Genomic DNA, 16,175 nt, shown 5'->3' with positions numbered 1-16,175 from the left:
TGGACAAACAATTGGTTTATGAAAGTGAAATACTACTATAAAAATGGGACCAAAGTGGTCGTTTCTCATATGGCTCAAATAACTCTGAGAGACTCTCAGATGTGGTCAAGGTGATGTCGGTTTTCCATATCTGAGATGTGTAGTTCAGCATGATCACTACGATGACCTCTGCCTGAGTGCTCTGACTGACTCTAAATTGAGTATATATCTGCTAAGCCCCACAAGGTCAGGCCTACTCTGGCAGGCTGCCCAACTGGGAGCAACAGCCTTAAAAAACATAAACAATTCGGACCAACAGCAGTGTTTGTTCTCGTGTTTGTAGTTCAGGCCTGTCTGTTTCATCAGCCAATCAATAACAAGCAATTTAGATCATTTATTTTCTTAAAAATAATGTGAAAACATTTACATTGAAATATTTTTTAAATGTAAATGTTTTACGGACTAGGTTTTGCTATAATACTACTGGACATAAAGCCCTCCCAGACTGGATGTAAATGAATGCTTTAGCAGGAAATGGTTCCTCCGTGAGTATATTGCCATGTGTATCAGGTGATAATCATGGCAGCTTGCTCATGGAGGAGAGGTTTTCTGTTTTTAACAAGGTCTTTTTGTGAAGTGCTGTTGTCAAGTTAACGTGTGCTTAATTTCCTGCGAGGTCACCAGAACAGTCCTTTACAGCCGTATTAAATGCCGACATTTGAGCTGCTAACCTGGGCAACTCTCCTGGATGAGATGAGAGTCCCTCTCAGAGGGCTCTGAAAGTAAACCAGTGATCCTTCACAAATGTTGCCTTCACAGTCACCTGGGCAGATATTTTCTGATGCTTCCCAGAGAGCCAAGGGAACATACAGTAGAATAGTGTACAGTATCTACACGTCTTGTTCTGGTCACTGTTTCTCCTCTTTGCATTGTCTCCGTTTCTCCTCTTTCCTCCCTCATGACCTACAGGCCATTGGATGGTCCAGATCCTCATCCTACCTCTACTATTGGTCTCTTGAAAATCATTACACGATAACCTCTGTAAAGGATAGAGCAACTATCATTTTTAACAGAATCTCTCTCTCTCTCTCTCTCTGTTTCTACACCAGGATGGATTGTCCCTGCTCGCTGATAGTTTCTGAATAGGCTTGAAAACATTGGCATTTACACAAGAAATCCCTGAAGTCCATAAAAGACAGGAGCTCATACATTTTAAACAGGCCTCTATACTGAGACACGTTGCTCCGCTGAAAGATATATCCTCACGCAGACTCAACAAAAGGCCACCTTGGTGCCTGAAGTCTTTCAGAACATAAAATGCACACACTCACAAACAATAATATGCTCACCTCTGGCAATTGCAAATGATTAAAATTATAAATCCTTTGTAAAAATCTGTTGATTCACCACTCCATCAACCCTATGACTAACATCCACTGATTCAGTTGTACATCTACCCTGAGTTTCCTATGTCATCATCCTCCTCTGCAGACCTGCACAAACGGCTCGTTATCCCTCAAGGACATGAGTCTCTCTGTCTATACCATCTGCATGCAGTGTCCCAGCTCACTGGATATATACAGTAAAATGGTTCTGCTTACTAGTCTAACCTACAGCATCCTCGCAGAAAAAGAGAAATCCCTCGGACTTTGAATCTGTTTCAGATGACTCACGCAAAGGCTCGGTAAAAAAGCAGCAAACCCCACAAGAGATTAGTTATAAAAAAAAGAAGAAAAGGATGAAGCATCATGTACTTTCTTTCCTCACTTTAAACACTATTTGAAATGATGCTGCACATCATGTAACTACAATGACACACTTACGTAACATTCAGGACAAATTCTGAAGAAGATGTATTCATTTGAGGAAGAATGAAGCCACAAAAAAAGGACAATGAAAAGTCACATAGAAACATAGAATATGGAATTAAAAGAGGGCCTACAGTATCTTACTCTGCCGTTGTGAGCGCCCTGCTGGCATAAGTGTTGGCGACATATAGTCCCATATAGCAGCATGCTGTAAAGCCTTCTTACTATCTGAACCTATTTATTGTGAACTTCATCTAAGTATGAAGGGTAATATCAGCTTCAAGCTTGTATCTGATAGAATTGTTATGCTCTTTGCATCCTTACCAAATGATGCTATAGAGGACCACAGAAAATGTGTTTGTTTTTGTGCTAGTAGCCCAGTAGTGCCTACAGTATTAGGACACAGAAACTCTTCTCAAACTTCTTACTCAGAATACAGTCTACCGTTGTTACCCCCAATACCAATCCTGAAAAATAACGCTTCACATCTGCTGCCTGTTCTGAAAACACAAAATGTCAACTGTTTCGGTGGACTGTTTCATCCATGTTAATTTAGTATGCATTAAAGAGAATACCACATGTGAAGTGCATAGGGCTAGCTGTTCTTGAGGATCTCTCATCAGAGACAAGGTCTTGGGGGGTTCCTTGCCCTGCCAACATCTCTGTTAAGGTAGTACCAAAGACTTGTCAGGGGAGGAAAAAAAGGGAAAAGGAAACTCAACATGAGCAGTTTTATGTTTTGTTATTGAAGAATGACTACACCTGTGCATGTGAAACTCTGTTGTTTCACATAAATATTCTTAATTACCTAGCTAGCTTAATTACACAGATTACCTTGCTTTTTGTGAGCATAAAACACAAAGAAAATTGATTGATCTCTGTAGTTAACTCAACACTTTATAGGCCATGCCTCGCTTATATGCTATTCATTGCATTGTGTGTGTGTGTGTGTGTGTGCGTGCGTGTGTGTGTGTGTGTTGGGGGGGGGGGGCGACACTACCTTCAAAAGAGGTAAAGAACACAAATAGAATAGAATATACAGTAATTTCCCGCATATATGCCGCATTGTGTATAAGCCGCAGTACAGTGTTTTATGCAAGTTAAACTATATTAACCCCATATTAATTGTCCCCCTGTATTAACCTCATAGTGGAAGAAATTTTGGTAAATCAATGTATAAGCCGCGGCTTATAGTCGGGAAATTACGGTATATATTTTTTTGATCCCATGAGGGAAAGGGCAGCTGTGGCCTACTGGTTAGGGCTTCGGGCTTGTAACCTGAGGGTTGCTGGTTCGATCCCCGACCAGTCCACGGCTGAAGTGCCCTTGAGCAAGGCACCTAACCCCTCACTGCTCCCCGAGCGCCGCTGTTTGGGCAGGCAGCTCACTGCTCTGGGTTGTGTGATTCACCTCACTGTGTGTGCTGTGTGTTCACTAATTCTGTTAAATTGGGTTAAATGCAGAGAACTGAATTTCCCTCACGGGATCAAAAAAGTATATATTCTATAAAAAATAATGCTTCGTTTTCGCTCGTTTTATGCTTGCATTTTCTCTGCAGAGCTTCCCCGACAGCTTTAGCGTGTATATTTATACATGTATAGGCTATATTTAAATATATAAATTGCAAGCGTGGTTCTTCGTCTCAGACTTCCAGATGTAAACAAAGAGCGATCGTCTCCTGCAGAAAGTTGCATAGGGTCTCTTTAAGCAGTGATTTATATGTCTCAAAATAGCGTTAAAAAACAAACAACAAACAACAAAACATAACTGAGCTTTTGTTTTCATCTGTAATCGAATAATGCCTACAATCTTCACTGGTGCTGCCTACAGTACCTAATGCTTTAAATGTTCCTGTTGAATAATGTCTAACATATTCACTGGTGTTGCCTTTAGTTATGGTATACATGTTCCTTTGGAAAAATGGCAAACATCTTCACTGGTGCTGCCTATTTGTATGGTATAATGTACCCGTTGAATAATGGCTAACATCTTCACTGACTCGCCAATTCTTGTGGTATAAATGTTCCTTCCCAGTCTGAAGACAGACACATCTGGTGTAAAGAGGCGGTGGGAAAAGAGCTTTCCCTGTGCAAATATTGGCATAAACATATCTATATGGTTCTCTGGAGCTTTGCTTAGCATGCCCTAATTCCTCTTCCTACCTCCTTAAGGGACAAATCATAATAAAGCCTCAACCCCCTTCCATGTGAAGAAAGATCTAGGTTAGTAGGTGCCTGCTCTTAGCACTTCATCAGCACTGGTATATACTTCAGCATGCTCTAACTTGATATGAACGATATTTATTATGGAGCCAGTTTTGATGGCACATCTTAAAACAAAACAATTAATTAGGACATTTACACACCCATAGTCACAAATTATGTTTCACTGATGGTATGGTTGTTTAGTAAGAATCAAAAAGGATTAGGCCATCTTTTGAACCAACTAGGCCTATATGAACAACATACAGTATAGTTGCGGAACAGCACAATGAATATTAGATCTTTAGGCGTTTTTTCTTACAAAAACACTCCCATCTGTTAAAAGCAAGAAAAACAAAATCCAAAATGCAGTTAAAAGACCTGACAGAGTCAGTAAACATTTGACTATTTAAAATGCATCCTTCTTGTTGGCAGGGACAAAAACTCCTTAGTTGAGCTCATCGCGAGACCATTTGGCAGGGATTATGCCCAGCTTAGTGTCTGCCCCACAAAGCAGGTCTTTGATTCATAACTGTTATTTAAGTAAGTAATTCCAGGGATAGAGGTAAAGCTCCATTTGAGAATTGTCCCCTTGTTGTGACAGACAGTGCAAAGAAATGTGTGACAGTAATACAATTGAGAGAGCTGAAACAGTTTTTTTGTCAGACGATAAATGTTTTTTTCCAAAACATTTACATACAAAACTGTTCCAAAAGACAAGACAAATCACAGACTCTCACTTCATATCCCGAAGTCTTTCTTTTTCAAATCTCAATCAGCACATGCAGGATGGGATACTTTTCTACTTAAAACTGTAGTAATATATTAACTGTGATAAGTTTGGCTGAAAGGCAGAGAAAAGAAATCAAGGGTAACAGGATTAGCTCCCAGCAGCACCAAGCATTTGTCTGAAAGTGAAATGAAAAGACTACTGTACACTTTAGTATCTTCCCCCAGCCTGTACAGTATATGCTCTCTTTACCACCTTCATTTCAACTATAGCAGGAGCCTAATTATAAGTACGAGTGGAGAGCGCACGCGGGCTGCTGGAGCTGAGAGACTCGCAGTGTCCCCATCACAAATCAAATGGCACCCAAATCAGTTCACCCGCTGTTGCCATGGAAACCTACCCAGTGGGGATTTGCTCGGCACGAGATAGCCGGAGGAGGCATTGCTGCCAGGAAAAGCGCTTTTTATGCTGTGAAACAATGACACTTTTGTTCCCTACATGGTATTGACATTATGACGAAGCAAACTAACCCCCCCCCCTTCCATCCTCCTCACTTGCCCCCAACATAATATATGGAGAGCATTGTAGAAGATTGCTCATGAATATTTTATCAGCATGAACATCAAAAAAGTTGCCATTTGTTGTTGTGTTTGCATTTTTTACTTGTGTCCCTTTTTTCCTTCTTATGTCATTAATAATGTGTTTACACGTAAAAGTATTTGGTAAAGCAATGTTTTAAATAATGTATTAAGTTAAAGAATCATAAAATTCCCACTAAAAACCAGCGTTGTAGTACTCGAGTCCAGGACTCGGACTCGAGTCCGAGTCTTTAGCTAAATTTAGAGACTCGTGACTTGACTTGGACTTGAGCACTGAATGACTCGGACTTGGACTCGGACTCGTACATTTAGACTATCCGGACTCGGAAATTGAGACAAAGACTCGACTTTTTTTTTTAATGTCATTAGGCTATAATTGTAATATGTCATCAGCAGCCACATAGTCTGTCCTGCAACATTGCGGTGCGCAAATAATTATTACCTCCGCCAAGGAGGTTACATTTGCATCAGGGTTTGTTTGTCTGTTTGCCTGTTTGTCTGAAATGACCCAAGGCATTACGATTCCATTTAGTGTACAGTGGTTGCGCAATACCAATACGCTTTTAGACAACTCTTAGCTAGGGTGACCAGACGTCCTCTTTTTCCCGGACATGTCCTCTTTTTGAAACCTAAAATTGTGTCCGGGCGGAATCTCAGAATTGTCCGGGATTTTGTTATTCTAACCTTACGTGTTTTCACCGAATTTGCATTGCTCTCTCTTTCATTCACACAGTAGGCTAATTACGCCCTCCCCCTACAGTTCGCTTTGCATTGAGTTGAAGTGTAGAGCCTGACCTTAGAGCTACCGTCATTGGTCGATATTCTCAGCCTAAACATTGAATTGGTTGTTCACCTCATCAGCGCACACTTTCTTGTTTACTACTGGCAACGCGCAAAACTATCCGGCATCTTCAGCCATGCCGAAACGCAAGTGCAAGTTCACTGACGAATTGAAACGTAATTTCCATGTCTTCGTCTCGGTCGAGATCAATGCGAAGCCGAGTGCCTGACCTGCAAAGCAGGCAGTTTAGGAGGAGGACTGAAAAGTATCAGTCATTGGACAACTTTTCAACTTGAAGTGTCCTCTTTTTTGCAAACTCAAATCTGGTCACCCTATCTTAGCCATAACTCGGACTCGACTTGACCAATAAGGACTCGACTTGAATCAATAGTGACTCGACTCGGACTTGACTCGGATGAGTAGTGGACTCGACTCGGACTTGACTCTGATTTTTTTTTTTAAATGACTTGGACTTGACTCGGACTTGAACACTGGAGACTCGAACCTGGACTCGGACTCGATTCATAGTGACTTGACTACAACACTGCTAAAAACCAATACCCATGAACACTTAGACAGATTCTCAATTCTGTGAACACACATTCCCTCAGTGGGTGGAGTGCAATTCTGATGTGGGTCTGTCGATAATAGCCTATTCCTTTACCAGTGTGCAAGTCCCATTAAACCCAATGATGACACATTATCTCCCATTACAACCCTGTTTCACCATCTTTCTTTGAACCACACTGACGATTGCACTTCAGGACTAGGTCAGCACAGTTGACAGTAATGAGGTGAGGCTACATAGATAGAGTATATCACATCTGTGGCCTTAGCTCCGGTTGATGTGCTATGGGTAACTAATGTTGCCATAACCAACATAAAAAAGGCCAACACAGCATTTAATTCCACAAGCTACACCTACAACGAGCAGTCTTTTGGAGAAACAACGATCAAGACTTTATCATACTTAGCTTTCCCTGAGGGGACAACTAACAGATTCATCAAGCACTTCATATTTCCTTAACACTCTACAGCCTTTCATGGCAATGTGAAAGCATATCAGTTATTTATCAAGCAGTGGCTTAGCACAAACAACACCATTCATACAGCCAAATGGCCTGAATAAAAATTGAGCTGTGCTAATCATTGGCCCAGTGATGGCGCAAAATAAAACTTAGTGATGCTTGAACATGAACTGTGTCTCCTTCACAGGAAATAAAGTCAAATGATCACAGCTAATGGACCGACCTTGAAGAGACTACCCAGCATAACTGTCAAGAAATGGCAGCTAGCTCATGTTTTGTTGACAATTATAACTCCGATACAGATAAAGTTAAGTAAGTGAAATGACACCTCCTTAAAAACACTAAGACCAATTTCTCATGTCAAGGAGCACCAGTATATTGCCTGAGTTGTAGAAGCAAACACCACGAAGCAAAACACTGACACAGAATTTGAACCCATTAATCCATTTGGTTATCCAACGGCAACTTGTGACTTTTCTTCAGCAGACAGTTCATTTGCTGAAATGGCCTATACGGTAGTATCTCTGTTGACATTGTATGAACGCACAATTACCATTTGTCAACATCAAAACTTTCCAGACGTGCCCTTTACCATGGCAGCGTGTAACAGAGGGAGTAGAGAGCCTAGCTGTAGAGTACCTGTCAGTCTGGAACCACTTCATTACAACCTACAGTATATACTGCATGACTTTAACTTGTTTCTACTTTAAGTAATTCATATCTTATGTTTGTATATGTTTATGATTTTTGTAATTGGGCTATTCTGTTGAAATTATATTTAGTCTATCAATAATATTGCATTTTCTCGGGCTATTTAATCTTATTGTAAACTATTAATTTTAATGTTAACGCAATGTTTATAGATATAAATGCGAGTTGGTAACAAAATCATAAACATAACAAACATAACCATGCATATTTACAAGCAGGGCTACATGTAAATCCTTGGTGTGGCATAGGCCTTTTTCCTACTTCTATATCTTCCTTCCTTATTAAGCTGCGGGTCCCCTCAGTCACCTCTTACAGCACAGAGAATCCGCTGACGGTCACAGCAGCACGGTCCCTAACTTGACTCCATGCCAGAGGCTCCTATCTCCCTCTTGGCTTAGTTTCTAATCACTGAGTGCCAGAGACTGATCAGACTTTACACATACAGGGGGAAGCATCTCTATCACAGCACTTCCTGTTTCCCATCACTGCAGGCTTCCTTAGGTGAAGCCGGATTCAGCAGTAACCACACCCGTGAGGTTCAACCGGTGCAGTTCGATGCCACGCGACCAAAGAGACCATTTAGCCTGAGGGCGATATGATTTATAATTCTGCAGTGATCAATAATTACGGTGGCCTGTGGTGGCCACACTGGACAAGCGCTTCTATTTTGGAATGCATAAATAAAATACCTCAGACAGAGCGGAGGGAGACCAAACTCACAAAAAAAAACATGGTTGCTAATATTTTTAGAGAGCTGCAATGTCCTCCAGCATCAATCACAGTCATATGAAATCATTGTCAGTGGTGTGACACACTTTGAGTGTTGTAGTTCTTAAATCTGAATCAATAGTACGCCTTCAAATGTCCGATTTAAAATGCATATGAAATGTGGCATAAAATGAGCATAGTCCTATTACTTTCAAAGTTACATGAAAGAGGAAAAGCCTCCAGTCCACCTTCCTTTTCTTTTTTTTTCATTGAGCGCGTCCCGTTAAATTATTCTCCTTCTCTAAAGCTGCCCTTGTTTTATTTTCTCTCTAAAATCCTCACCGTTCTGACCTTCAATCCTAAAATCCTGAGGATTTCATACCTGAATGCTTCCCCTCCTACCAATTACCTTTTCTCATGTAGCCATTTCCTGTCAATGTAATCTCTACTGCTGGAGTGTCTCAGGGTCCACAGACAGTACGAGCTAATTAGACCCAGAGCCCATCATGTCCCCTCACACTAGACAAAGGAAAATGGAGATTGACTACATACCATGCAAAGCACTGAAGATGATATGACGACACTTTCATTTCCACTTTTTGGGAAGATGATATGACGACACTTTTCATTTCTACATTTTCACACTACTTTACCATCAGAAAGGCGTGGAGATTCACCAAACCATTAAGCATTCCCTGCAACAGTCATCCACTTCATAGACTGATAACGAAGTTAGGACTGACCTCTAGAAATAAATCACATGCTCACACCAGTCATTGTCTTTTCACCATGACAGTGACTAACTCATGGCTATGCACATGTAGCATATAGCCAGTTAACAACATGTGCAATTGTAATATACACTGTACACAAATAAAACAGTGAAACTCATTGGATCCACTGGATTAGTTAGTAACAAGTCAACTCATGGTAGCTGGTCAAGAAGATAGATGTCAAGATATGTTTACATAGAGCACATCCATCCATGAAACATTCATGAATTCATATTCATCCATATCCATAGAACTGAAATAGTTTAAAGGCGCTTTTTCAGAGCCCAAAGTCAAAGACAACATATACATGTAGCTCTGAGCAGACCTCATGTCCACTCCAGCCTAGTTCCATGACCCCTGAGGTCGTTGGGTCAACACATACAGTACATTCGTACTGTCCGTTCATTCTCCTCTTTTCTCTTCAATCTTCTGCTGTCCTTTGGGGCCTGCCCAAGTCCATCCTGGTCCATTCCTTGGTCTTATATCCCATCTCTTTCTTTTGTTTGCCCCCCCACTTCTTCCTTCAGGCAATGCCATCATGTAGCCCACACACACTGATATATTTTACAGTTATCACTGCAGAATAAATAATAAGGAATAATAAGATAGGCTATATATAATACTAGAATAATCCACTGTAAATGTGCAGGCACGTTGCCAGTGCCAGTTGGTTGAAGTCTTTAGAGAGTTCAGAAAACCAACTTCCAACTCTTCACTGCCAAGGCAACAAATGAAAAGAATGACTTCTGAACACGTGGAACTCCAACAACTCCAGCGTCCAACAAAGACAGACTGACTCAACTTTTGGTGTCTGTTGGAATTTGTCGGGGCAGTGTGCAAGCACCTTCACAGTATAATAATCCTCATCTGCCACCCTTGCTACTGTGTTAATTCAACTACTGACGATGTACTGTACGTACAGTAATTTCCCGCATATAAACTGCATTGTGTATAAGCCGCAGGACAGTGTTTTATGCAAGTTAAAAGAAACAAAACCATATTAACACCATATTAACTGCCCTCCCTGTATTAACCTCATAGCTGAAGAAATTTAGCAAAATCAATGTATAAGCCGCGGCTAATAGTCGGGAAATTACGGTATATGGCTTTTGTGGATTCATATTTTTTACTGGAGGCATTCTGAATGCAAATCTAACTTGCCAAAGGAAGAAGCCTTTTTTTGTTGTGCATCATTCAACTGAGTGATTTGCTAAAGAAATTAGGCTACTGTCTGACGTGCAACAAAGTATTAATAATCTAATGAGCTAGCACACACTACAGAGTACCAGCAAGCAAACACTCTATTTTGAGAAGAAGGGAGCTCAGCTCATGTTGACGGATGGAACAAACAGCCTCCACTCCAAAACGAAATCTCTAGACAGCGTCTTATAAACTAGACTTACAAATTCCACTGCATTTCATTTTGTATAGTAAGAGCCAAAGCAAACACTCACAATTTCCTTGTCCTTGATTCATCATTAGCTATATCCCCACACTCCCCCGCGTTCTTGACCCAGCTTCAGAGACCGAGAAAAGAGAGAAGGCCGGGAATATTTCCCCCAGGCCTTCTTATCTCATTCGACTATAAAAACGGCCATTCGATCAGAGGATAAGCCACATCTCAATTACAAAACCTTTCTGCGGAGTTCGGCAAAGGCACTCCACTAATGGTGGAGCATCTACTGCAGCATTTAAACAGGAGGATAATACACAAACAGCAGATTCTGTTCCCTCATGCCCTCAACTGGGTAGTATTTCAACATGCAATGAAAACATTCAGCTAGGGCAAGGTTAGAACACGCATGCACACACACAACATACATTATTAAATGGGTGTGTGATAGAGGTAGTTAGACTATGAGCTTCTGGTCTTAACAAAAAAGAGGGGATCTTGTGAATGGGGATACAAGTTGAGACAGCTTGCACGACCAAGAGGCCTCTATATGCAGTTGTGAAGGCAAGATATAAAGATGTGAAGCTGAGATGGATATCTGGCAGTGTTAGCAAGTGTGCTAACTTGAAACAGCGAGAAATAAAACCTTCACCTGAGTGTGTTTTGAAAGCTGCTACAGCAGCCAGCCAGCTGCCAGTTTCTATTCCAGGATATTTCTCAAAGTCCAGAGGTCTCCCCTCAATCATGCATGGCCAGCTTTTCCTCTGGATCCTGATCTGGATTACAGAACCACCAGCTGTGCCTCGGAGTGTCTTCTCCTCAAGATGGGAATCGAGCTACGCATGTTCTAAGCACTCACTATTCTGATGATTAAGTCTGGCCAAGAGAAAAGAAAAAATGTAGAATAGAAGAACTCTCTCAGGATTCTCTTTGATCTGAGATAACGCAACCAAAATTGAACACTTACAGTTTCAAAAAAGGATTTTAAGGGAATCGATAGCACCGTGGCGCTTGCGAAGGAATAGCCTTCTGAATAGTGCTTCCACTCTGCAGCAGTGGGGGGTTGGTTTTGTCATGAAGACAAACTCCAATTACTTTGAGTTCCCCTTGTACTACCTACAGATGTGGCAGGCACATATGCTAGTACAAGATCAAGGTAGTACTTCACAGCGGATGACAATCAGACTTGCGCATGATACATCATCACAGCCAAAGAGAGCATGGCTTTGGCCATCATGAACTTATCCTTGAAAAACTCACTCAATACATAGTAGTTCTGCACACAATACTATTTTTAAAAGGTGATGTGTGGAGTTCTGTAGGCTTCGGCTTGTCTTGAACGCAGCCACGTGGCACTCTTCCATTGCATTGTATTTAACACAATGCCAAATGTGGTATAAGTGTGTGTGTGTGTGTGTGTGTGTGTGTGTGTGTGTGTGTGTGTGTGTGTGTGTGTGTGTGTGTGTGTGTGTGTGTGTGTGTGTGCGTGTGTGTGTGTGTATGTGTGTGTGTGTGTGTGTGTCTATGTGTACAGTATGTACATTTGCGTATGTGCGTGTGTGAGAGAGAGAGAGAGACTGCTATGCAGAGCACAGGCATTCCTGACACTATGTCATGTCGAAATGGTGGTTTCCTCACATTCTGACATTTTAAACACTGAACAGAGCACCATCAAGGCAGAATAATGTTGCATTTACACTACAGTTGTTTTTGAATGTGTGGCTATGTGTACAGTATGTACATTTGCATGTGTGTGTGTGTGTGTGTGTGTGTGAGAGAGAGAGAGAGAGAGAGAGAGAGAGAGAGAGAGAGAGAGAGACTGCTATGCAGAGCACAGGCATTCCTGACACTGTGTCATGTCGAAATGGTGGTTTCCTCACATTCTGACATTTTAAACACTGAACAGAGCACCATCAAGGCAGAATAATGTTGCATTTACCATACAGTTGTTTTTTTCCTTACAGTATATAATTTACTGTAAATGTGTCAGACTAAAAAAAATCTCTATGACACCTCCTGGGCTCTCTATCATCTTGACTGGTTGAGGCTGAGTGTGTGACAATATGTAAGCTTATGACTATTCAACCTGAACATCTGTACTGAAAAAGATAATGTTTTCTGAAAGTTAATGTAGCACAAATAGACTAGCGAACTCTAATATTCTGGATCTCTGTCATTAATGCACAGCCATGTTGCTTAAATCTTTTCACAGGCCCACCTACCACACCTCCCTGTTGTTTTCAGGGTGTTGTTATTTGTGGTGGAGCTCAAATGCTTCTTGCATTTCTCTAACATCTGTGCTGTGCTCTGTGCTGGCACAGGCAGCCTAAACCCTGTGGTTATATTCAGGTACCAGGGAATGATAGCACCTGGAGAGTCGGCACTGTGATGCCAAACTGCAGTTTGAATGTCGTTTTTTTTTTTTGCCCCCCTTTCCTTCCCATTTCTGAACACTCAGGAGTGTTTGTGAATAAAGGGGCTGAAACAGGTGCTCAAAAATACTCTGTGTGATACATAGTTAAATGTGGAAAGAAAAGAGGAAACTCTCTCTCTATCTCTCTTTCTCTCTTCAATACTCTGACAGAGAAAGAATATCTCAAACTAACTTTACTGTTTGTTCATGGAAGTAAGCCTAGTTTCCAGGAATGTGAAACAAAGCTTCTGAATCCGTCAGCTGATCCATGTAAACCATATTAATATCAAGAGAGCAACAGCTAGACTTCTTGGTTACACTTTACTTGAAGGTATCAACATAAGAGTGACATGACACTGTCATGAATGTGTCATAAATATTATAAACAAGCTATAAACGTTCATGACATGACGCTTCATTAAGTTTAATTCAGCTTTTGTCAAGTTAGGGTTAGAGTTAGAGCTTGGGTTCATGTGTTCATGACGGTGTCATATCATGTATGTAGATACCTTCAAGTTAAGTGTTGCCATATTCTCTTTGAGTACCGTTACTGCATGGCCTAGCCTTATCTGCTTGAGCTAAGGATAAGCATTAAGGTAGTTGTAAGGGATATTACTGAAGTAAATTTTGAATTTATGCAACACTGTAATTGGAAGATATTCTGAAAAGAATACTTGTCTTTCCTTTCTTGTGTGAAAAAAAGACTACTGTGCAGACTCATTTAACTGAAGTGAGCATGCAGTTATACACATTTGCCTATCAGGCATCCCCAATTCAGCTCACAAGTGTGCTAAGATGTTAATTGCACACCAAGTTATGCAGGTATTAAAAAGTAAAATAAATAAATAAATAAAGTGATAGCACCTCTTCGCTAAGAGAATTTTAAAGCATGTTCGCGAGTCATTCCACTTCTAAAATTGCTAAAAAATTCCAGATATTGATGTACTGTACTCTTAACCTAACTCTCAAACGGCTCACAAACATCTCTTCACATCTTCAGAAAAGGCACTAGATATACATCACTTATGTGTCAACTTAGCTTACACAAATGTTTCTTAAGGTCTTTAGTTCTTGCATTCAAGAGGTGCATTCAGGAGCCTCTTGGTCGTGCAAAAGTACCACTGAAGAGCCGTCTCAACTTGAATCTCTGTTCACAAAGGCAAGGATGCAAATGGGCTACCCTCAGATTTGTTAAGACCAGCAGCTCATAAATTAACCACTACTGTCGTGGATATTATGCACATATATTTAGAGCCCATTTAAAATTAAAATCACAATTAAAAATACTCTTACTGCTTCGGCCCACATCCGACGCCCGATATCTCTGTTACTTTACATTCAAAAGGGATGGGGAAGCTTTTGTTGTGATATTGATCAGGGCCAACTTCATTGTTTCCACTTTCTATTCTAATAATCACCACGGCTGTCCATCCAGTTATTCACGTCTGGAAAACATTCACTGCCGGAGCCTAATCCACAGCCATTATGCAGATCACATGAGGTAATTCTTGGCTACTTGACAGGGCCGCAATTAAAATCACAGTCAAAACAATTAAGCTACAATGACACAGCTCTTACATCTTCTCTTAGAAGATATACAGGTGCCCACTTTTGTGCTCGACAACTGCTGTCTTATGTCAACTTGGTTTGTTTCATTTCACATGCAAATGTTTTTTGAGCATAATCTAGTCTAGAATATGCTAATTATCATTTAACCTTTTGCAGTTCTTGTTTAAATGTGGTGCAGTGTGTGTTTTTACATATGTGATGGGTTCTGGGAAAACCCATCACATGGGGAAATTTCACCGATTTAAGATTCTGATACCATCGATGGTATCCAGGATGTTGCTATGGATGACATTCAGGATGTGGCTAAGATGGTTTCAGAATCTTGAGTTGGTGACATTTCACCTGAGAGGGTTGAAAGAGAGCAGTATAATCGAGGATTTTTGCTTTCACCATGATTTTAACAGTTCGCAACACATTTGTGATAGTATAGAGCAAATACTGTATATTTACTGTATAGGCCTTGTACACATTTATTCGAAACATTTATTTCACAAACAAATGGACCTCAGGGAAACATACAGTACATATTAGATTTGACAAGGACATTCTTTTGCAAAACATAATGCATTTAACTCTCTCATTAGAGCCAGCACAGTCGAAATGTGACAGAGTCATCGACCCGGCTCTCCCTTCAAACTGGTGTCTGGTCAGTCTGATTAGCATTGCGCGCCATGTTGTGTTGCCCATGGCACACGGCTTTTGTTTTGAGTCAAGAATGTTGTCCAGATGAGGCCAAAGCATGGGACCTCATGTGCCAGCCAAGTGTAGTATTTGTGTATTTCTGCTAACAGCCCTCCAAGCATCCACAGTGGATAAGCTTTCACCAAACATGTTGAGCCAAATGTAGGCCAAAGAGAAAGTCTGAGTGCCAATATGAATACAAATCATATTTAGAGTGCTTGGACGTGGAAACAATACTGTTACGAAGGAGATAGAAATGGCTAGGGCATGCATTGCACTTAGGAAACCATCTGATGGCATCACCAAAGTAGCACTGCCGTGGACACCTGAAGGAAGACGCAGGAGAGGGAAACCCTAAAACAACATGGAAACTAACCATCCAAGGTGCAGTGAATGAGACAGGTTTCAGCTAGGGCACCACCGAGGAGGAGGCAAACAACAGAGACGAGTGCAGAACAAGGACTAAGGGCTGAGGGATGAATATCCCTATGTGCACAACAAGGACTAATGGCTGAGGGATGAATATCCCTATGTGTACAACAAGGACTAAGGGCTGAGGGATGAATATCCCAGTATATGCACAACAAGGACTAAGGGCTGAGGGATAAATACAGATACACTACTGACCACATTAGTTCACATGTAAGTCTCTTTATGTTCAACTTCAGTCAGGTACAGTATGGAATCCAAAACCCTGTGATTTCAGAGACTTCCTCTATCCAGCATATAATTAGACCAGTGTTAGGGATAGGAAGTTCTCAGAGCTCAGACACACAGTCATTTGTTTGATGTCCATAGTGA

The 16,175-nt window shown here is 41.0% G+C and overlaps 1 protein-coding gene across 2 annotated transcripts in view; it reads right to left on the bottom strand.

The window, feature by feature from the left end:
- negr1 (neuronal growth regulator 1) overlaps positions 1 to 16,175 on the bottom strand; it is a 110,055-nt gene that overhangs the window by 89,128 nt on the left and 4,752 nt on the right. The window lies entirely within an intron of this gene.

This window comes from Sardina pilchardus, chromosome 15, assembly GCF_963854185.1.
Source record: "Sardina pilchardus chromosome 15, fSarPil1.1, whole genome shotgun sequence".
Taxonomy (NCBI): Eukaryota; Metazoa; Chordata; class Actinopteri; order Clupeiformes; family Clupeidae; genus Sardina; species Sardina pilchardus.
The sequence above is the reverse complement of the archived record's forward strand: the minus strand, read 5'-3'. Positions and strand labels throughout refer to the sequence as shown.